Source organism: Oncorhynchus gorbuscha, linkage group LG19 (genome assembly GCF_021184085.1).
Source record: "Oncorhynchus gorbuscha isolate QuinsamMale2020 ecotype Even-year linkage group LG19, OgorEven_v1.0, whole genome shotgun sequence".
NCBI lineage: Eukaryota > Metazoa > Chordata > Actinopteri > Salmoniformes > Salmonidae > Oncorhynchus > Oncorhynchus gorbuscha.
In genome coordinates this window covers 35,054,246-35,078,357 of record NC_060191.1, presented here as the reverse complement: position 1 = coordinate 35,078,357, position 24,112 = coordinate 35,054,246, and the positions used below count along the sequence as shown (strand labels likewise).

At 43.1% G+C, this 24,112-nt stretch overlaps 1 protein-coding gene across 1 annotated transcript in view; it reads left to right on the top strand.

The window, feature by feature from the left end:
- LOC124005610 (prostacyclin receptor-like) overlaps positions 1-24,112 on the top strand; it is a 44,244-nt gene that overhangs the window by 19,168 nt on the left and 964 nt on the right. The gene's annotated exons all lie outside the window — the stretch shown is intronic.

The following is a 24,112-nucleotide window of genomic DNA, read 5'->3' as shown; positions in this document are numbered from 1 at the left end:
TCACTGGCCTACATAAAGTCCAAGTGGAATTATGCAATTTAAAATGAAATACTGAAATGTCTTGAGTCAATAAGTAGTCAACCCCTTTTGTTATGGCAAGTCTAAATAAGTTGAGGAGTAGAAACGTGCTTAAAAAGCCACATAATGAGTTGCATGGACAAATTGCTTTGCCACGTTCTTTTAATGTATTACCACCGAGTTTCTAAACCCGGAGGAGGCACGATGTCGTGAGACGTCCAGAAACACTTCTGAAACAGACCAAACAGACCAGGCCTGGGGGTTTCTGGGTTCGAGAAGTCAATGAGAGAAGTGAACATTTCCTCCTTTAGTTCGTTCATTATCTCCAACACAACCTGCATTCGGGGGCCCAATGTCTTAAGTGGTTGAACATGTTATTACTCTAACCGTGTGATAGTGACAAACTGACACGTTTTCCTTTTGTTGTTGTTGTTGTTGTCAAAAACGACTTTATATCAAAGGAGTGACTTGATTTGACAGCCTGCACATGTGCAGTTCAGCTCTACACTCTGAGAACAAAAGGTGTTATCTAGAACCAAAAGGTTATTCGGCTGTCCCCATAGGAGAACCCTTTGAATAACTCTTTTGATTCCAGGTAGAACCCTTTCTGTTCCAGGTAGAACCCTTTTGGGTTCCGTTTAGAACCCTCTCCACAGAGGGTTCTACCTGCAATCCAAAATATTTCTACCTGGAACCAAAAAGCGTTCTACCTGGAACCAAAAAAGGTTATCCTATGGGGATGGCCGAAGAACCCTTTTGGAACCCTTTTTTTCTAAGAGTGTAGATGACTGTTAAACTCAATGACATGTTGCTACTCATGATCTTAGCTAGCCGACATCGCCCGCAAGTCTGATCGGGGATTTCTATTGGAGAAGCAGTTTTATCTTCAATACCAAAGTTCAAACTTGTACTTTGGTATTACTTTATTGCCTTGTTGCAAACAGGATGCATGGAATAACTAACTCTGTCAGTTAGGTTTGTATTGTGGAGTAACTACCACGTTGTTGATCCATCCTCAATTCTCTCCTATCACAGCCATTCAACTCTGTAACTGTTTTAAAGTCACCATTGGCCTCATGTTGAAATCCATGAGCTTCCTTTGCAGCAACTGAGCTAGGAAGGACGCCTGTATCTTTGTAGTGACTGGGTGTATTGATACTCGCTACTCAAGCTCTTCAGAGACCCATCCCTGCTGTGTGTGACGCAAGACCAGGTCTGTGTTGCAGGCTGGTGTATTTGTTATGGATCCCCATTAGCTGCTGCCTTGGCATCAGCTACTATTCCTGGGGTCTCGCAAAATTAAGGCAGTTATACAATTGTAAAAACATTAGAATACATTCATTACAGAATCCACAACACACTTAAGTGTGTGCCCTCAGGCCCATATTCCACTACCATACATCTACAATGCAAAATGTATGTGTATGTGTGTGTATAGTGCGTACGTTATCATGCGTTTGTATGCGTGTCTGTGTCTGTTTGTGTTACTTCACAGTCCCCGCTGTCCATAAGGTGTTTTTTACCTGCTTTTTAAATCTGATTCTACTGCTGCATCAGTTACCTGATGTGGAATAGAGTTACATGTAGTCATGGCTCTATGTAGTACTGTGCGCCTCCCATAGTCTGTTCTGGACTTGGGGACTGTGAAGAGACCTATGGTGGCATGTCTTGTTGGGTATGCATGGGTGTCAAAGCTGTGTGATAGTATTTTAAACAGACAGCTCGGTACCTTCAGCTTGTCATTACCTATTTTTGTAAATCTCTCTTCCACTTTGAGCCAGGAGAGATTGACATGCATTTCATCAATGCTAGCTCTCCATGTACTTTTAAGGGCCAGCTGTGCTGCCCTGTTCTGAGCCAACTGCAATTTTCCCAAGTCCCTCTTTGTGGCACTTGACCACACGACTGAACATTAGTCCAGGTGCGACACAACCAGGGCCTGTAGGATCTGCCTTTTTGATAGTGTTGTTAAAAAGTCAGAGCAGCGCTTTATTATAGACATCTTAGCTAATGTTGTATCAATATGTTTTGACCAGGACAGTTTACAAACCAAGGTTACTCCAAGCAGTTTTGTCACCTCAACTTGCTCAATTTCCACATTTATTCATTACGAGATGTAGTTGAGGTTTAAGGTTTAGTGAATGATTTGTCCCAAATACAATGCTTTTAGTTTCAGAAATATTTAGGACAAACTTATTTTTTCGTACCCATTCCGAAACTAACTGCAGCTTTTGTTAAGTGTTGCAGTTATTTCAGTCGCTGTAGTAGCTGACGTGTATAGTGTTGAGTCATCCGCATACATAGACACACTGGCCTTATTCAAAGCCAGTGGCATGTCGTTAGTAAAGATTGAAAAAAGCAAGGGGCCTAAAGAGCTACCCTGGGGAATTCCTGCTTCTCCCTGGATTATGTTTGAAAGGCTTCCATTAAAGAACACCCTCTGTGTTCTGTTATACAAGTAACTCTTTATCCACATTATAGCAGGGGGTGTAAAGTCATAACACAAACGTTTTTCCAGCAGCAGAATATGATCGATAATGTCAAAAGCTGCACTGAAGTCTAACAAGACACCCCCCACAATAATTTTATCAGCAATTTCTCTCAGCCAGTAATTTGTGTATGTGACGTGCTTGTTGAATGTCCTTCCCTATATGCGTGCTGAAAGTCTGTTGTCAATTTGTTTACTGTGAAATAGCATTGTATCTGGTCAAACACAAATTTGTCCAGAAGTTTACGAAGGGTTGGTAACAGGCTGATTGGTCGGCTATTTGAGCCAGGGCTTTATTATTCTTGGATAGCGGAATGCCTTTAGCTTCCTTCCAGGCCCGAGGGTACACACTTTCTAGTAGGCTTAAATTGAAGATGTGGCATATAGGAGTGGCAATATTGTTCGCTATTATCCTCAGTAAATTTCCATCCAGGTTGTCAGACCCCGGTGGCTTATATTTTATTCACCTCTTCTACACTGACTTTATGGAATTTAAAAGTACAATTATTTTCTTTCAGAATTTGGTCAGATATACATGGATATGTAGTGTCAGCGTCCCTAAGTTTGTTTATCTTGCCAATGAAAAAGTCATTAAAGTAGTTGACAATTATAGACGGTTGATACACAGTGGGTTTTGTGATAAATGAGCCAACTGATTCAATGAATGATCGAGCCGCGTTGGCTTTTTTCCCCCAAAATGTTTATTTAAGGTGCTCCAAAGCGTTTTGCTCTCATTCTTTATATCGTTTATCTTTGCTTCATAGCATAGTTTATTTTTTATTTAGCTTAGCCACATGATTTCTTAATTTGCAGTACGTTTGCCAATCAGTTGGGCTGCCAGACTTATTTGCCATACCTTTTGCCTCATCCCTCTCAACCATACAATTTTTCAATTCCTCATCAATCCAAGGGGATTTTACAGTCATTTTCGTAATGAGTACATGCTTATTAGTAACTGGAATAAGCAATTTCATAAATGTGTCAAGTGCAGGGTCTGGTTGCTCCTCATTACACACCACAGACCAGCAAATACTCTTTACATCATCAACATATGAATCACTAAAAAAATGTATTGTATGACCTCTTATACACTATATTGGGCCCAGCCTTTGGAACTTTGGTTTTCCTAGATACGGCTATTATATTGTGATCACTACATCCTATGGATTTGGATAATGCTTTAAAGCAAATTTCTGCAGCATTAGTAAAGATGTGATCAATACACGTTGATGATTTCATTAGACCACCAAGTGCTAACAGTGCTGTTTGTTACTACCCTGGTAGGTTGACTGATAACCTGATCCAGGTTGTATGCACTGGTTAGAGTTTGACGTTTTTTCTTGAGTGGGCAGCTTGATGAGAGCCAGTCAATATTTAGATCACCCAGAAAATATACTACTCTGTTAATATCACATACATTATCATGCATTTCACACATATTATCCAGATACTGACTGTTAGCACTTGGTGGTCCATAGCAGCTTCCCACAACAATGGGCTTTAGGTGAGGCAGATGAACCTGTAGCCATATTACTTCAACAGTATTTAACATTATATCGTCTCTAAGCTTTACAGGAATGTGGTTCTTTATGTAGACCACAACACAGCCCCTGTTTGCACTTCTGTCTTTTTGGTAGATGTTATAACCATGTATTGCTACCACTGTATCATCAACGGTGTTAATCTAAGTGAGTTTCGGAGATAGTCAGAATATGAATGTCATCTGTTACAAGGTGTGGTAGGTGAAGTGTGGCTGCAATGGGTGAGATTAGGGGAGATTTTATGACACACGGGGAGATTCATAGCTCTTAATCTAAATATGCCGCTCAACTGATTGAGAATGTGAAATCTCCCTCCTACTCGTTTCTTTCCCACGCATACTACACCACATACAAACCCATCACTCAATTTCTGTCCTCCTTTTATTCTCCTTTGGCTCGTATACATTTTCCCAGAGCCTTTTGTTCATTGGTCAAAACCGAGGTTGTTGGCACGGTCTTGTCTGCACCTTTGAAGCACCACAACTTTGAGTTTATGCCCCTGTGTTCACCTTTACTGGTGGTTGACTCTAATAAGACGTCCGGATCCTGGTTCAAACTATTGTTTGAGGAGAGGAGGGTGCAGCAGGGCAGTAGACTGTTCATTTGGTCAGAGTGAGGGACAAAGACTGTTAGAGGGTTTAGAAGAGATATGGCATACAGAGAGCGAGCGAGAAAAGATTGCGGGAGAAAGTTAGAGGGAATCAGAGGTTAGAGGGAGAGAGCGCAAGATGGCAACTGTTCATTAGGAGCACAGCTGGTTTGTGTCGAGTCCACCGTGGCAGCTACTGGTACAAAGTGATGACCTCACAGTCTTATCCAGGACGCAGCCATCAATCAGATCTGACACTGAATACCATCACCCGTTTCCCCCGACTCTGAGGGGGGGGGGGAAAGCATGAGCATCTGTTTGGCCACCACCAAGGGCTTATATTTGATGCTGCACTTTGTTGTGGCTGTAGACTTGTGCAGCCATTTTTACTTTTGTGGGAACTCAACTCTTCACAGGTGGGAGGACATTTTGACAGCGTTCAAAACTAAGATTCACCTTGGTGCAAACAAGTCAGTGTTTACAGAAATTACTTTGGCGTCATTTGCACAAGTATCGGGTACATTTTCACAAGTCTAAGCACAAATTTAAAGAGATCATCAAAATGGCTCATGTTCCAAAACTCTGAGCACATTTTCAGTTGACCGAGTACAACAAACTATTCCATATCTGCTTTTCAAAATGCAATATTCACTTTACTTTCGATATGATTTTCTTGTAATTCGTTAGCTATACAATTAACTCCATGGTCACTTAAATGGGAAGAGGTCTGTCAATGGCAAGGCGTTGCTCTGCTTTCTTGATATCTCAGTCAACCAGACAGGTCCTACAGGGCCTAGCTTTGTCACACCTGGACAACTGTCCAGTTGGTCAGGTGTGGCAAATAAGGACATATGCAAATTCCAGTTGGTCCAAAACAGAGCAGCACGTATTGCACTTAGATGTACATGGAGGGAAGTGTCAGTAACATGCACGTCAATCTCTCCTGGCTCAAAGTCGATTTAGAGACGTACTGCATCACTAGTGGTCTTTGTGCGAGTTATTGATGTGTTGAAGGTACCAAACTGTCTGTTCAAGCAGTTGGCACACAGTTTGGGACACTCATGGGTATCACACAAGACATGTATCCAGAGGTCTCGCCACAGTTCCCGTGTCCAGAGCAGAGGCTGGGACACGCACAGTATTGAATAGAGACATGACTAAATGGAACTCTCTGCCACCCCAGGTAACTCAAGCTAGCTAGCAAAAACCGATAAATGAACACCTTACTTATGGCACAACGGGGACTGTGAAGAGACACACAGACATTTTGTATTGTGTGTTGTATTGTATTTTGCATTGTATAATGTATGTGAAACATGGTTGAGATACGACTGTAAAATACAATGTGTGATGTTATTTGCGTATTGCATCCTGATTGGCCATAAAAGGGGAATGTAGTGGTTCATGAGGAAAGCATCAACCCTCTCTCACGTGGCCTGTAAATGTGAAGTAACGTCAAGTAATAGCAATACATTTGCCTTCGTAGAGATGCACCGTGAGTAGTTATCTTACTCACGTACAGACAAGTCGGATTTACACGCCACAATACACGATTACAATACAGCTGGAAGATGTATGATTGCCATCCCCATGAGCGTACCACCCTGCTTCTGACCATGGATGAGGCATGCAATGACATCAATCCAGACCTATAGTATGTCAGGCTTGGATTCATGCCACGCCAAAGGTTTTTTTCCCAAGGTGCACTAGTATTGACGGCATGCGATTTCGATGAGAACCTATGGCCAAATGCTCAAGACAGGCTTGATGCAAACTAGTGCCTGCTAAACATTGTTCATTTCATTTGTTTCATTTCATTACATTACATTGTGAAAGATGTCTTCGATGATCACACCTTTTGATCACACACGGGATAGAAAGGATGGAAATGTGATGCTCAGTCAATTTTGAAAGTGTTTTGTGAATTGTTAAACATGTAGCGTGTGTTTTTTTTGCTCTTGGATTAACTGGTTGTTAAAATAACTAAATTAAGAAGATATCGTTGTGTTTGATTAAACTAATGAATGTACTCATTATAGTTCACGGTAAACATATATTTTGAATCAATGGTTGTGTGGTGAAAGATGTCTACAAATATAATTAACGCACAATGAAAGGTTTTGAATGTAAGACTGGCTGCTATGTTTGAAAAATATATATTTTTTTACCTCATAAATGTATCCATTTGACATCAGTTTATGTTGGAAGGTTAAAAAAAATCAATAATGGATGTGGCTGTAAATTCTAATCATCATTTTCCATCAGCTAGGGTGCTTCAATTGGACGAAGTGGAACGAGTCCCTCTGTGTGCTCCCATTTGAAAATATAGTGTAGTGTACAATGAATGCACTGCTGGGTTGTATATAAGTATATATTCCACTCATTATCTGAACTTCCTAGATACACTGTAAGCTGATACATTATCACCTGTCTCTCTACTCAAAATGCATCAGCTGACAAGTCACATAAGAAAGGGTGATCTTGTACTATGTTGCATTGGGCAGAAATGGCTTACAACAACTGTACTATATTTTTCCATTAGACAACTGCTTTACAATACCAATATTTCTGTTGATTTCGCCCACATACAGTGCATTCGGAAAGTATTCAGACTCCTTGACTTTGCCCATATTTTGTTATGTTTCAGCCTTATTCTAAAATCGATACAATTTTTGTTTTTCTCATCAATTTACACACAATACCCCATAATGACAAAGCAAAGACAGGTTTAGAAAATGCAACTGAAATGTCACATTTGCATAAGCATTCAAGACCCTTTACTCAGTACTTTGTTGAAACACCTAGGGCAGCAATTACAGCCTGGAGTCTTTCAGGGTATGAGGCTACAAGCTTGGCACACCTGTATTTGGGGAGTTTCTCCCATTCTTCTCTGCAGATCCTCTTAAGCTCTGCCAGGTTGCATGGGGAGCGTTGCTTCACAGATATTTTCAGGTCTCTCCAGAGATGTTCAATTGGGTTCAAGTCCGGCCTCTGGCTGGGCCACTGAAGGACATTCAGAGACTTGTCCTGAAGCAACTCCTGCCTTGTCTTGGCTGTATGCTTAGGATAGTAAACCTTTGCCCCAGTCTGAGCTCTGTCAGAGTGACCAACGGGTTCTTGGTCACCTTCTTGTCCAAGGCCCTTCTTCCCTAATTGCTCAATTTGGCCGGGTGGCCAGCTCTAGGAAGCATCTTGGTCGTTCCAAACTTCTTCCATTTAAGAATGATGGAGGCCACTCTGTTTTTTTGGGGACCTTTCATGCTGCAGAAATATTTTGGTACCCTTCCCCAGAGCTGTGCCTTGACACAATCCTGTCATGGAGCTCTACAGACAATTTATTTGCCATCATGGCTTGGTTTTTGCTCTGACATGCACTGTCAACTGTGGGACCTTATATTGACAGGCGTGTGCCTTTCCAAATCATATCCAATCAATTGAATTTACCACAGGTGAACTCTAATCAAGTTGTAGAAACAGCTCAAGGATGATCAATGGAAAAAGGATGTACCTGAGCTCAATTTCGAGTTTCATAGCAAAGGGACTGAATACTTATGTAAATTAGGTATTTTCTGTTTTTTTTCTGGGTTTTTTTGTAATACATTTGCAACATTTCTAAAATCCTGTTTTGCTTTTCCATTATGGGGTATTGTGTGTAGATTGATGAGGGGAAAAAATAATGTAATCCATTTTAGAACAAGGCTAAGGCCACAAAATGTGGAAAAAAATCTAAGGTCTGAATACTTCCCGACTGCACTGTATGTACTGTGTAAGGATAATGAGACTGTAAGACTGACATACTTCTCAACATGCTCACAACCTGCCATTGGCTCAAACTTTTTTTTTTTTTTGCATGTGAAATTATAGTCAAATACTGTATAGAAAAGTATATTTACCATCTACGGTTCTTTCTATTCAGCAATTCAAAAATAACAGTTTTGAAATGTGTGTCTTGTCATTTAAAAAAAATTATATAATGGAAGTTAAAATGACTGAATTGTGAGCCTATCATTATCTGATTTATTGGTGTCTAAACTAAAGGTGCTCATGGTATTTCACAGAACTTTGAATGACTGAATGACTGAATGATTGAATGACTGAATGACTGAATGACTGACGGGTGAAAGATGTGTGAACCCCTAATGAATGCACAATCAAAGGTTCTGAACATAAGATTGGGGACCATTACAAGTGTTATTAGTTCAGAGTTTTGGCTCTTAGTTTTGAAAATATATCACTGACATCTGAAAAAATGTGCCAAAGTGAGACAAGAAAAACTGCAAGAAAGCAGAGTTAAAATTTCTAATACTGTATGTAACGACCAAATCAGAATGAATGTGTCCCTTATTACAAACGATTTGGTTTCTATTACAAATATTGATTAAGCAGCTGAAGAACACAGTTGTTCAACATGGTTGTGTCAATATTGCAGAGAAAAGCCCTATGACAGGATTTATAGGTGTCGGTGTAGAACAATAGGCCACTTGTATGAGGCATTGGTTCACCCTCCTTATCCCAGGACATGATCTAATGAAGTCTGCCAATACACACATTGAAGTGAAATACTGCACACACACATTAGGACAAACCCTATATCTAACCCAGGAGTCATGTGACTAAATCACCTGAACTGCTGTTATAAAGCAACATGCAAGAATGTCTGATATACACAACTTCTGGGTTTTGAGTTGACTGCACTGCAGACCCTGTTGCAGTTCGCTTTTTATTTTTTTTAACTCTGAGTTATTGCGAGCTTTTCTCTGTTAGGAAAAAATCCAAGTTTTTTTGAATAATTGGCGAAAGTTTTGTGGATTCCTTGGATTCGCCTTACACCCTTTTAAAGGGAAATGGGAATTCCAACAGTCGGAGTCATAATGATTCACCATGTGAAGAAACGCAATTTTCAAAAATAATAAATGTCACATTTATTTATTTTTTTCATCAGAAATGTTTGCTAATGGGTAACTTCATGGGTGAAAAAATATTACTGTTAATATTACTGATTTTAAAAATATATATATTTGACCTGGAATGGACATATCCTGTACATTTGACTGTGAAATGAGGTAGCTAGGTGAGAATATCTTAAGATGAATGCACCTACTGTAAGTCACTCTGGATAAGAGCATCTGCTAAATGACTAAAATGTCAAATGTAAATGTAATATCGATGTCACAAATGTATAATCTGTCAATTTCTTTATAAAAAATGTAGTTATGTTACATTTGACTGTGTAAAGCCAAGCAGTACTACTTATTTTTCTGCAGGTGAGGCAGATATATATATATATATAAAATCACCTGCAGAAAAATAAGTAGTACTGCTTGGCTTTACACAGTCAAATGTAACATAACTACATATATATATATATCATTTTGCAAAACAAACATGATTATTTGTCTCTCTGAAAGGGAAAGATTTGAAACAAATGCATGTCTGTCATTGAACAACCCCATGCCACGATTAGATAGTGAAAAACTAACAAATCCCTTTCATAATTTCTTTAAACAATAGAAGCTCATTTACCAACATTTCTGAAAATGGATATATAGTGTTTTTGAATGACACTTTTCATATCCTATTGGAATATCGAGTCAAATCCCTCCATCAGACACACTTACACCCTTGTTAAAAAGACATGGGAATTCCAACAGTCAAGCAGTCATAATGATTCACCATGGCGTGTCCTATTGGAATATTAAATGAAATTCCCCAGTTACAAATACTATGTCATTTTTGAGTTCACGGTCAGGTTTGAAGTTTCCCTGCAGTTTATCAAATTAGTGTACCGTTAAAACATGATCCTACATTGTAAAACCAGCAGGCAATATTGTGTCCTTTGTTTTCATCTCTTACATTGTACATTCAGATTTATTCACAGGCTGTTTAAGGAGCATTTTTCTCAAATGAAATCTCTGTTTATTAAATATCTCTCTGATCATTCTAGAAGTCTCGGTTCCTGCGGAGAACACATGTTCCGCCAGGCAGAACGCTCAGAGCTAGAGAATGCAGACAGCGGGGACTGCACCATTTCTAATAATTGAAACCATGCATCCAGGAACCCCATCTCGGAATCTGTGGCTTTGTGTTTTAGTGACCACTGACCCATAGTTAGGGTTACTGCTATACTCCAGCTAAAAGCCCTCTCACCCCCTTACATATCTCTTTACAGGCCTTGCCAAAACTGCTACTATGTGCCCCCTGCACCTAAAAGTGCCAAGGTGAGCATCATTCTGTCCCCCTGAAAGTCAACTTATTAATGTTGCTAAATACATGGCAATACACAAATATACAGCAATAAACAACCAAGCATAGTTGCTCTAACATGGGACTGTTGGTTTCAACCTAAATCCCTTCAGGGATGTGTGTGGCTGCGGCTGTATTGTATTTAAAGGGAAGGTTTAGTGACACCATCAGTAATGTAGAGGTCCAGAGTTTAATGGGTGGGCATTGCAGAGGACATGTCCCTGAAGTGGGAATTGAGAGAGTTGGTTGGAGTTCTCAACGATTCCTTTCATAGCCACCCACACAGGGCATACACTGGATGGATCCACGTTGAATCTGTGCTCAGCGGGAGGTCATCGAGGTGACGGATGGAGACTGTGATCAGGTTTTGTTCATGTGTACCTACTGTGTGTTAATCAGTAACTGTGTTTGGATCACACTTTATGTCCCTGATCAATCACCTCAGGTGTCCGCTGTGTCGAATCAAATCACATTTTGTATTGGTCGCATGCCCAGGGTTAGCAGATGTTATGTCGAGTGTAGCGAAATGCTTATAAAAAAATAAATACAAACATTTTTAAACACAGAAAAAAAATACTGCACAGTTTCCTAAGGACTTCAAGCAAATCTTGCACTTATAGGTCATATTTCATAGAAATGTGTGCGTGTGTGTGTGTGTGTGTGTGTGTGTGTGTGTGTGTGTGTGTGTGTGTGTGTGTGTGTGTGTGTGTGTGTGTGTGTGTGTGTGTGTGTGTGTGTGTGTGTGTGTGTGTGTGTGTGTGTGTGTGTGTGTGTGTGTGTGAAGGAGGAAAGTTATAGGTCTGTGTGTTTTTGTTTCAGTGTGTGACAGTCAGTGTGTGTATCCTTCTGGTCCACACTCCCCCCCGGTGCCCTCTATCTGTCGTCATTATATGGTGTGTGTGTGTGTGTGAGAGTTCACCTGATATGCCCCAGTACTCCAGCACAGCACCTGTGTGCTGCCAGCTCCACCCAGCCGACAAGCCTTGCACGAGGCTTGGCTTGTGCAATCAAGAAGGACTCATAGGAGCAGGAGCCTGTTTCTCCTGTTTCTCCTGTTTCTGTCGTGTAAGGCAACTTTTGACTGGTACTGTACGGTGCAAGCACACCCCCCTGGACAGGACGCTAGTCTATCACATGGCCTTACCCCCACACGGTCTCTTTTAAAGTAACTGTCCAGGGTTTCCATATTTCTATGTCATATGACCAATAAGTGAAATAGTTTTCCTTCCACAAAATGGGTAGTTAAAACGTTTTACTGCAGTGGGTTAAATCAGGGTCACACAGTGTTTTTTTTGGTAGTCTTCAACAACTCTACTTTGAAACAAAAGTACACACCTCATGGTTATGGGCTTAAAAAAAGAAGATGCCTGTACCAGGCCAGATAAAGAGTTGAAATGTACTACACTTTGAGTTGGCATCCCAATATTACACTTAATGTACATCACAGAAGACTGACATATATATATATATATATATATATATATATATATATATATATATATATATATATATATATATTTCACTTATTTCACTTTTGACATAGAAACACCAGATTTTCTTGAAATAATGTTGATTAATTATGACAAATATGAATAACATTCCACCCATGAGGCCACTGGAGTTGTATTTGGTCTTTTGGCAGCAGGACTATGCATGTTAAAAGCAGCATTTCTGTGTTGGATGGTGTGAGCTTACCCCAACAACGGAATGAGGTGGGCGTATACCGGTCATTAAAAATACTCAAGTGAGTAGACCGCTGATTGGCCAGCTCATCCTCCTCAGAAGCTTGACATCATGAGGAAATACTTTTTTCTCTCTACAATTTCTCTCTACAACATACAAGGTCAACAACAGGTCAACAACATTATTTGAGAATAAGTTAACAGAATATAAACATTGTGCCAATAAAGTAATGAGTTAGTTAGTCCCATCTGGATTAAAGAAACTGCCCACTGGGCAGACACTGGTTGAATCAACGTTGTTTCAATGTCTTCTCAATTACATGACTTTCAACTAACAGTGGGAACTCGTTGAATTGACATCTGTGCCAAGTGGGTGGAAGCGTTCCTCCCTTTTACCGGATGAAATGCTGACTTGTTTTTCTTTGAATATAGAGTACACATACTGTATAAGACATTAGTCAAGTGGATATGACCATGAAACCAAATACAGTATATCCCGGAAGTAGAAGCAGTCTACCACATATGGTTCTTTTTCATGCTCTCTCCCTTAGTCAACGCGCCCTGCCAAATTATTGAGTCGATCATGTATTCTGCATACCACAACAAATGGCCTGCCAAACCCTGAAGCCTTGCTCTGTCTGTTTCTCTCTCACTCGTCCTTTCACTCTTCGCAGGTGTTTTTTGTTGTTGTTTTCCATTTGTAGCCGTCTCTAATTTGAGCGAACATGTGAAACGGCTGTAAAGTTTACTCATCAATTAGTTGTAGGGAAAACTCTCTTGACGACCAGCCCAATGCCAACAACTCTAGCGCATGTTTTGGAGCAGCCCTGTCACTGAGGCGGTCAGTGGGTGGCTGTTGCAGTTGCTATACTGAAGAGGCCTAGAGATAACCCTGGTGTGTGTTCAGTAGGGAGAAAACGTTTGGGGACTGTGTGAAACGGGGACATGCTACCGAAACTACTCAAATAAGACTCAAACCATTTTCATTTCCTGTTGCAGAGCATTTCAAAAACATTTTGCTATGGTGTGTCCTACTTCACACGCCCCTGTATTACCCCAGGTTTGTAGTGGCGTGTTGAGGTTATGTGCAGGAAGGTCGTTTGGTGTGTTCTGGAAGCCATTCGTCACAGAGAATCCTAACGAGAGTCTACATGTCAGGGCTTGTGAAGTGGCTACAGTGACAGCCCGTGCTGTCTCTGTGGTGTAACATAAACCCATCGCATGCTACCTGCCTCTCTCACGGGCCAACAGTTTTAATAGTAAAATACATGCAAAGACATGTACCTGCGAGGTAATCACAGTTGTACATCAGAGTGACAGTCAGACATCCTCACCACAGGGTTTACTGTCTTTAGAGATTCTATGCTACAGAGGAAGGGACTCTGGGGAAAGGTCTAGTGTTCCTCTGTGACCCTACAAACATTCTGCTATTTCTGCTATTTCCTGCCAGGTTTCTTCTGGTCTAATTTGGGCACAAAACGGGAGAAAGCATTTTCAGTCACAAAACAAATATGAGCGTTTTTATTGGACAAGCTTCCTCCGAGTGATACATTTTTTTGAAATCCCGTTTTGCCCTCTGTTGAGGGTGTCCTGGTCACTCCTGGTCTGTTCTTGTCCCTTCCATTCTCTGTCTGTCGGTCCCAGTCCCACCATGTATAGCTGGAGAAGATGGGGGGGGGATCCAACGGTAAACGCCTACTCAGCCTATTGCTGAAACCTTCTATTGGCATTGCAACATGGCTAGATGTGCTTTCAGCCTATCCAGTCGTCTTCTTTCGCCGTCTGAGAGTGGGGACTCCAGCACAGTGACACAGTGGCTACAGTTTGACTTCCTCTTTAATGTGGCCTCTATTAGCAGGTTCTGGGGCTGGCTGCTACACAGCAAATGCAGCACTTTTCAGTCTCTATTCGTCTGTTTTATGGGTCAGACGGTGTTTGTGCTGTGTATTGGGCCACATGCTGCTTCACGTGAACAGTCTTAAATGTATTTATTTTTTTACAACACCTGCCCTCAGTTCCCCTTAGTGGTAACGAAAGAGGACTTGGTACCGGAACAGGAGCTTTCTAGCTTTCTGAAGGGGGGAGTGCAAGCAGACCGAGGTGCAAGTGAGAGAGAACGTGGGAGTGGAAGGAGAGGAGAGAGGGTTGAGCTTGTGAGGGGAGATCATGATAATGGCAACAATGGAAAAACAGGAGATGACAAGAGAGGATGGAGAGACTTGTAAGGAGGGGAGAGATGCTGAATGAAACGGAGTGCGGGAGGGTGGATGAGGGGAGAAGAAAGAGAGCGGGACCTGAAAGAAGAGGACCACAATTAGAGAGGGGTTAGTCTGAGCGGATGGAAAGATGTCAAAGCCAAGCTGCCACACCACTCCTTAACTCACGTGTGCGGCTGTGTGTGTCCGTGTGTAAGTGTGAGTGCGGATGTGTGTGTCCGTGTGTAAGTGTGAGTGCGGATGTGTGCATACAAGTTCTCAGGGCTCGAAAAACAAGACTTAAGTAGATGTTTTAAAAAACATTGTGGTGGGACAAAACGTGTGTGTGTGTGTGTGTGTGTGTGTGTGTGTGTGTGTGTGTGTGTGTGTGTGTGTGTGTGTGTGTGTGTGTGTGTGTGTGTGTGTGTGTGTGTGTGTGTGTGTGTGTGTGTGTGTGTGTGTGTGTGTGTGTGTGTGTGTGTGTGTGTAAAGTCAGTGACAGTGTCATATTTCCTGGCACACATCTGTTCTTTGTTACTTCAGAAGTCATCTGTTAGAAAGGCTGTGTAACAATGATTAACATACAAGGGTAATTATGAGATAATGATCAACAACAAGCAGATAGTTGCCAAGAAAAGCACAGGATGACAATGGAGCTCGATTGCTGGGGTGAGGCATCACCATTTGAGGATGAGCTGAAGGAGAACGATCTCCCTCCCTCTCCTGCTCTCTCTCTCTCTTTCTGAAGTTGCCCTCTGACAGAGGAGATATCAACCTTGTGTTAGCTCTGGTCTGCGATGCCCAGTATCTCTTATGGTTGCCAGGCTCGGTATGAGTTATGAACAGACCACAGGCCCTGATGGGCTGTGTCTCATGGTGCCTGCCTGGTCAACATTGTGCTTGCCTCTAGAACTGATGCACCCCTCCTCAGAGCATAATACTCTTTCCAGTAAGGGTACATTAGAGGCTTTATACAACCGCTTGAACAGGTCACCTATGTATCGTGTAGTTGGATACTTTGATAAAAGCTTTGTTTCCTTGCCGGCGCGTACGCAGCAGGTCCAGACACCGCCTGGGGATTGAGCCTTCCGGGTAAATAACTCTCCTATTGTTACCAGTCAATACACAGAAGCCTGCTGAGCACTTGTACAGTCTTAATGGCTGCATTGAAGTCTCTCTGTAGCCTTTTTGGGCTTTCTTAGTGCGCACACACACACACACACACACACACACACACACACACACACACACACACACACACACACACACACACACACACACACACACAATGATTCCCCAGACAGATGACAAAAGGATTGTGTGGACTGGTTCTAATTTTGGTGGACAGATGGAAGATATTGACAGACCGAGTGATTCCACAGATAGAATTCCCACGCGCACGCAGACGGCACACGCACATTGTCTGAGAGCTAGACATCTAGACGTTTTTTCTCCATAATGGTTTGGCTGTGGGGAATAGGGTTCAAATGGGTGTTGATCATACAAAGTCCAGCTACCTTCCACACACACACACACCGTTTTCTCAGTGCTAAGTCGATGATAAAACTCTCAGGCAATCGGGCTTCCTAGGGTAGGGTATAGACCTCCATGGACCACCATAGATTAACGTTCACTGTACAGGAATGACTCCCCTGGATGAGTCCAAGTCTCCGGGCTTGGGGGTGGGGGGGGTGGGCGCATGCATTGACACAAAAGTTAGCCCTGGTTTGTGACCTTTCATGGCGGCAGGTAGCCTAGTGGTTAGAGTGTTGGGCCAGCACGAAACAAATAATATAGTATACCATGGTATAAATACTATCGTTTTCACTGTAGTGTATTTAGGGGCAGCAGGAAGCCTTGTGGTTAGAGCATTGGGCAAGTAACCGAAAGGCTGCTAAATCGAATCCCTGAACTGACAAGATAAAAATCTGTTGTTCTGCCCCTGAACCTAGGCCGTCATTGTAAATAATAATTTGTTCTTAACTGACTTGCCTAGTTAAATAAAGGTCAAATAAATGCAATTCAGCCTGTGTTCAGAGGATGGACTGTAATGTTCATAGGATGGACTGTAGTGTTCAGAGGATGGACTGTAGTGTTCATAGGATGGACTGTAGTGTTCAGAGGATGGACTGTAGTGTTCAGAGGATGGACTGTAGTGTTCATAGGATGGACTGTAATGTTCATAGGATGGACTGTAGTTTTCAGAGGATGGACTGTAGTGTTCAGAGGATGGACTGTAGTGTTCAGAGGATGGACTGTAGTGTTCAGAGGATGGACTGTAGTGTTCAGAGGATGGACTGTAGTGTTCAGAGGATGGACTGTAGTGTTCAGAGGATGGACTGTAGTGTTCAGAGGATGGACTGTAATAACAGGCTGAGGGAAGGAGGATGAAAACACAGGAAAGTTACTTTGTGCTCTCATTCTCAGGAACAACTGAAGTCATTATTGGACTGCGAACTAACACCGTATCATCAAGACTCTTGTTCACAGAAAGATGTATGAGAACAGGAAGTGGTACTCTACGTGGTTGTTTTCACATGGAGTTGCATGTCAAACGCTCTCTCTCGCTCTCTGGGATTCACTGCTTTGCTATCTCTGGGGTGTGCAGACGCAGAACTTTAGCCTCCGATTGAAACAGGATCTGGGGGGAAGGGGAGTAACAGTCCTCCTGGAGCTAAGATGGAGACTAATAGTCTGCTATGGACGTCCATTATGGGGCCTATTTCCTGATAGCAAAGACCAGCACCAAATGGCCTATAATGTATCCATGCCTCTCTGATCCGCACCCGCACAGACAGACTGTACCCAGGTAGATACACCCTTAGGTGTGCGCGTGTGTGTTTTATTATACTTGTATATGCCTTTTCCTACTGATGGATTGTCCCCCCCCCAGACTGCCCTGCTGCTGCAGCCTGTCACAGAGCCTTATAAACCACACACATTCATCGGTATGGAGCATGTTTAACCATCGGCTGATGCCTCACATCTATCCTGCGTTCTAAACCCACACTCGGTGGCAGCGCCCGTGATTTGTGTCTCTTTTAAAGGATACCAGGTCTGCCCAGAGAGCCATATGTGGCTGGGTGGCAAGGAGAAGGTGGTAGCTGAAGCAGTGTTGTTTTTGAGACGCTTTGGCAGCGCGTAACAGCAAACATCATATTAAGCTTTCTGTCACAGTGCACATCCAAATCACATTTCCTGCGTTTTTGTTTTCTTTTTGATGTTTCTTTTGCTGTCTGTTCTTCTTTGTGTGTTTCCAAGGTTTGTGCCTTGAATGTATAATTGCTTGGTCTTACAACACAGGGCTCCTTTTAAAACAAGAGACCTCAGTGGGGCTCCCCTACCTAAATAAAGGTTACAAATAAATCCAAATGTGAGTTGACAATCACTAGGTGTGTGTCAGTGTGCTTGATGTGTGACATCCCACCCAGACACTGTCACCATAAAACTGTTTTTTTTAATGTATTATGTATTCATCTATCACTGTTAAACAGGCTCCTAGTTTGTAACCATCATTCTTAGAGGCCTTGTAATGCCAACAATGGGGAGGATGTAATTTATTAGTCTGGCTGTCACCAGCTCTCGAAGTCACGGCTCACTGAGTAGTCACCAAGGTTGTGCGTCTGCCCGGGTAGTAATATATGACATGTAGCAGACACTTATATCCTAAGTGACTTACAGTCCTGCGTGCATATATACACTGCTCAAAAAAATTAAGGGAACGCTTAAACAACACAATGTAACTCCAAGTCAATCACACTTCTGTAAAATCAAACTGTCCACTTAGGAAGCAACAATGATTGACAATAAATCTCACATGCTGTTGTGCAAATGGAATAGACAACAGGTGGAAATTATAGGCAATTAGCAAGACACCCCGAATAAAGGAGTGGTTCTGCAAGTGATAACCACAGACCACTTCTCAGTTCCTATGCTTCCTGGCTGATGTTTTGGTCACTTTTGAATGCTGGCGGTGCTTTCACTCTAGTGGTAGCATGAGACGGAGTCTACAACCCACACAAGTGGCTCAGGTAGTGCAGCTCATCCAGGATGGCACATCAATGCGAGCTGTGGCAAGAAGGTTTGCTGTGTCTGTCAGCGTAGTGTCCAGAGCATGGAGGCGCTACCAGGAGACAGGCCAGTGCATCAGGAGACGTGGAGGAGGCCGTAGGAGGGCAACAACCCAGCAGCAGGACCGCTACCTCCTCCTTTGTGCAAGGACGAGCACTGCCAGAGCCCTGCAAAATGACCTCCAGCAGGCCACAAATGTGCATGTGTCTGCTCAAACGGTCAGAAACAGACTCCATGAGGGTGGTATGAGGGCCCGACGTCCACAGGTGGGCTTGTGCTTACAGTCCAACACCGTGCAGGACGTTTGGCATTTGCCAGAGAACACCAAGATCGGCAAATTCGCCACTGGCGCCATATGCTCTTCACAGATGAAAGCAGGTTCACACTGAGCACATGTGACAGACGTGACAGAGTCTGGAGACGCCGTGGAGAACGTTCTGCTGTCTGCAACATCCTCCAGCATGACCGGTTTGGCGGTGGGTCAGTCATGGTGTGGGGTGCATTTATTTGGGGTGCCGCACAGCCCTCCATGTGCTCGCCAGAGGTGGCCTGACTGCCATTAGGTACTGAGATGAGATACTCAGACCCCTTGTGAGACCATATGCTGGTGCGGTTGGCCCTGGGTTCCTCCTAATGCAAGACAATGCTAGACCTCATATGGCTGGAGTGTGTCAGCAGTTCCTGCAAGAGGAAGGCATTGATGCTATGGACTGGCCCACCCGTTCCCCAGACCTGAATCCAATTGAGCACATCTGGGACATCATGTCTCGCTCCATCCACCAACGCCACGTTGCACCACAGAATGTCCAGGAGTTGGCGGATGCTTTAGTCCAGGTCTGGGAGATCCCTCAGGAGACCATCCGCCACCTCATCAGGAGCATGCCCAGGCGTTGTAGGGAGGTCATACAGGCACGTGGAGGCCACACACACTACTGAGCCTCATTTTGACTTGTTTTAAGGACATTACATCAAAGTTGGATCAGCCTGTAGTGTGGTTTTCCACTTTAAGTTTGAGTGTGAATCCAAATCCAGACCTCCATGGGTTGATAAATTTGATTTCCATTGATACATTTTTGTGTGATTTTGTTATCAGCACATTCAACTGTGTAAAGAAAAAAGTATTTAATAAGAATATTTCATTCATTCAGATCTAGGATGTGTTATTTTAGTGTTTCCTTTATTTTTTTGAGCAGTGTGTGTGTATATATATATATATATATATATATATATATATATATATATATATATATATATATATATATATATATATATATATATATATATCTTTACTTATGGGTGGTCCCGGGAATTAAACCTACTATCCTGGCCTAGCACCATGCCATGCTCTACCAAATGAACTACAGAGGACCACAATTGTCAGCCTGTACAGTATAGGGCCTCTTAACTTCTCTACTGCCTTGGGAGCTATGTGTCTGACCCTTAACCTTACTGCCGCTGTTCAGACTCAGAGAACAGCCCATATAACATATACCTCCTCTAACTCAGCCTGGGGCTACAGTAATGGCAGTGATGGTAGATTTACTTCACTATCCCTCAGCGTGCTCCAATGGATGACACATATTTCACCCCTACAGTAGGCCACCCTTTCACTGTGAATGAATAAATGACAGTGCAGCCCAGAACCAAGCCATGGGACCAGCAATTGAATCAGGGAAAACCTGCTGCATTTATAATTGATCCTCCACTCCCATGAATGTAATGAATTACATGAGCTGTGGTCCCATGTATCCATTGTTAGTCCTTAAATTGGGAAGCTTTCCTGCAACAGTGAGGTTTGTCAGCTTTGAAGAGGAAATAAGGGTCCTTGTGAGAGGGAAGAGAGGCTATGCTCTCTCTCTCTCTCTGTGTGTGTGTGTGTGTGTGTGTGTATGCCTGTGTGTGTGTGTGTGTGTGTGTGTGTGTGTGTGTGTGTGTGTGTGTGTGTGTGTGTGTGTGTGTGTGTGTGTGTGTGTGCGCGTTGGTTCTTCTATCCTTGTTGGGACTTAAAATCCCCAACGGTCCCCACAAGGATAGTAAAATAGAAAGGCTATTTTAAGCTTATGTGTTAGGTTTAGGGTTAGGTCTACAATTCGGTTTAGGGTAAAGGGTGAGTGGTTAGGTTTGGGGTTTGGGTTAGGTTTAGGGTTAGGGTATGGGTTAGTGGTTAGGGATTGAGTTAGTGGTTAGGTTTAGGGCCTGGGTTAGGGTATGGGTTAGGTTTCGGGTCTGGGTTAGGGTATGGTTTAGTGGTTAGGGTATGGGTTAGTGGTTAGGGATTGAGTTAGTGGTTAGGGTTAGTGGTTAGGGATTGGGTTAGTGGTTAGGTTTAGGGTCTGGGTTAGGGTATGGGTTAGTGGTTAGGTTTCGGGTCTGGGTTAGGGTATGGTTTAGTGGTTAGGGTATGGGTATGGGTTAGTGGTTAGGGATTGGGTTAGTGGTTAGGTTTAGGGCCTGGGTTAGGGTATGGGTTAGTGGTTAGGTTTTGGGTCTGGGTTAGGGTATGGTTTAGTGGTTAGGGTATGGGTATGGGTATGGGTTAATGGTTAGGGAGTGGGTTAGTGGTTAGGGTTAGGGTATGGGTTAGTGGTTAGGGGGATTGGGTTAGTGGTTAGGTTTAGGGTCTGGGTTAGGGTATGGGTTAGTGGTTAGGTTTAGGGCCTAGGTTAGGGTATGGGTTAGTGGTTAGGTTTAAGGCCTGGGTTAGGGTATGGGTTAGTGGTTAGGTTTAGGGCCTGGGTTAGGGTATGGGTTAGTGGTTTAGGGTCAGGGTATGGGTTAGTGGTTAGGTTTGGGTCTGTGTTAGTGTATGGGTTAGTGGTTAGGTTTAGGGTCTGGGTTAGGGTATGGGTGAGTGGTTAGGTTTAGGGCCTGGGTTAGGGTATGGGTTAGTGGTTAGGTTTAGGGCCTGGGTTCAGGGTATGGGTTAGTGGTTAGGTTTAGGGTCTGGGTTAGGGTATGGGCTAGTGGTTAGGTTTAGGGTCTGGGTTAGGGTATGGGTTAGTGGTTAGGTTTAGAGCCTGGGTTAGGGTATGGGTTAGTGGTTAGGTTTAGGGTCTGGGTTAGGGTATGGGCTAGTGGTTAGGTTTAGGGTCTGGGTTAGGGTATGGGTTAGTGGTTAGGTTTAGGGTCTGGGTTAGGGTATGGGCTAGTGGTTAGGTTTAGGGTCTGTGTTAGGGTATGGGTTAGTGTTAGGTTTAGGACCAAGGGTTAGGGTTCGGGAAAATAGGATTTTGAATGGAAATACATTTTTGGTCCCCACAAGGATATAAAAACATAACGTGTGTGTGTGTTTGCTGCTGGCAAAACGCATGAAAGTGCTGTTTGAATGAATGTTTACGCGCCTGCTTCTGCCTACCACCGCAGAGTCAGATACTTAGATACTTGTATGCTTGTATGCTCAGTCAGATTATATGCAACACAGGACACACTAGATAATGTCTAGACATATCATTAAACCATGTGTAGTTAACTAGTGATTATGATTGATTGTTTTTTTATAAGATAAGTTTAATGCTAGCTAGCAACTTACCTTGGCTTACTGCATTTGCATAACAGGCAGTCTCCTTGTGAAGTGCAACGAGAGAGAGAGAGGTCGTTATTGCGTTGAACTAGTTAACTGTAAGGTTGCAAGATTGGGTCCCCCCGAGATGACAAGGTGAAAATCTGTCTTTCTGCCCCTGAACGAGACAGTTAACCCACCGTTCCTAGGCCATCATTGAAAATAAGAAAGTGTTCTTAACTTACTTGCCTAGTTAAATAAAGGTGTAAAAAATAATAATAATAAATAAATAAAAATGGGCAAATCGGCGCCCAAAAATACTGATTTCCGATTGTTATGGAAACTCAAAATCTGCCCTAATTAATCGGGCATTCCGATTAATCGGTCGACCTCTAGTCTGTAGTTGTGGTGACATGGCAACGCAAATACAGTGTCTGCACAGTGTTCTCTGCCTTTTGATCCTCTCCCATGTCTGTTAGTGCATTACAGGACATTGTGTCTGTTCTGGCTAGTTTAGCCCATGGTGGGGAGGAGAGAGCGCTGTTCCTGCTCCCTCCTGCATGGGGATTTGGCACAGCTCAGGCCTGTAATAGTCCCTGGGCTGCTCCCATTCCATCTTTTGGGTTATTACTTTTCACTCCCAGGCCTTAGCAACAGGGAAACATTTGACACTGTGACACAATAACACTCCACCAGGCCACGTAATCAATTATGAGACTGTTTGTTGAATACATCACAGGATATAAGGGGATTGGAATGGGGCGGCTGAGATGTTTTTTAGCCAGCTGCTCTCTGTAGGCAGGATGTCTGCCTGCCTGCCTGCCTGCCTGCCTGCCTGCCTGCCTGCCTGCCTGCCTGCCTGCCTGCCTGCCTGCCTGCCTGCCTGCCTGCCTGCCTGCCTGCCTGCCTGCCTGCCTGCCTGCCTGCCTCATTCTGTCTGTCTCATTCTGCCTGTCTGTCTGTCTCATTCTGCCTGTCTGTCTGTCTCATTCTGCCTGTCTGTCTGTCTGTCTCATTCTGCCTGCCTGTCTGTCTGTCTGTCTGTCTGTCTGTCTGTCTGTCTGTCTGTCTGTCTGTCTGTCTGTCTGTTCTGTCCTGTCTGTCTGTCTGTCTGTCTGTCTGTCTCATTCTGTCTGTCTGTCTCATTCTATCTGTCTGTCTCATTCTGTCTGTCTGTCTGTCTGTCTGTCTGTCTGTCTGTCTGTCTGTCTGTCTGTCTGTCTGTCTGTCTGTCTGTCTGTCTGTCTGTCTGTCTGTCTGTCTGTCTGTCTGTCTGTCTGTCTGTCTGTCTGTCTGTCTGTCTGTCTGTCTCATTCTGTCTGTCTGTCTCATTCTATCTGTCTGTCTCATTCTGTCTGTCTGTCTGCCTGTCTGTCTGTCTCATTCTGTCTGTCTGTCTGCCTGTCTGTCTGTCTGTCTGTCTGTCTGTCTGTCTGTCTGTCTGTCTGTCTGTCTGTCTGTCTGTCTGTCTGTCTGTCTGTCTGTCTGTCTCAATCTGTCTGTCTCATTCTGCCTGTTTGTCTGTCTTTCTGTCTGTCTCATTCTGCCTGTCTCATTCTGTCTGTCTGTCTGTAACATTCTGTCCTGTCATTTTATACTGGCCTTTTTATACAGGGTCTTGTCCTTACTCCTCCCTCGCTCTTGTTGCCTCCCCCTTATTACTCTCTTCCCCACCCCCAGCACTCTATTTTTCTGTATCTCTCCCTACACATAAAATGTATGTAACATTTTATGTTGACTAATAAGAGTAGCTACTGAGGATCCTAATAAACTGAACTCTTTCGTA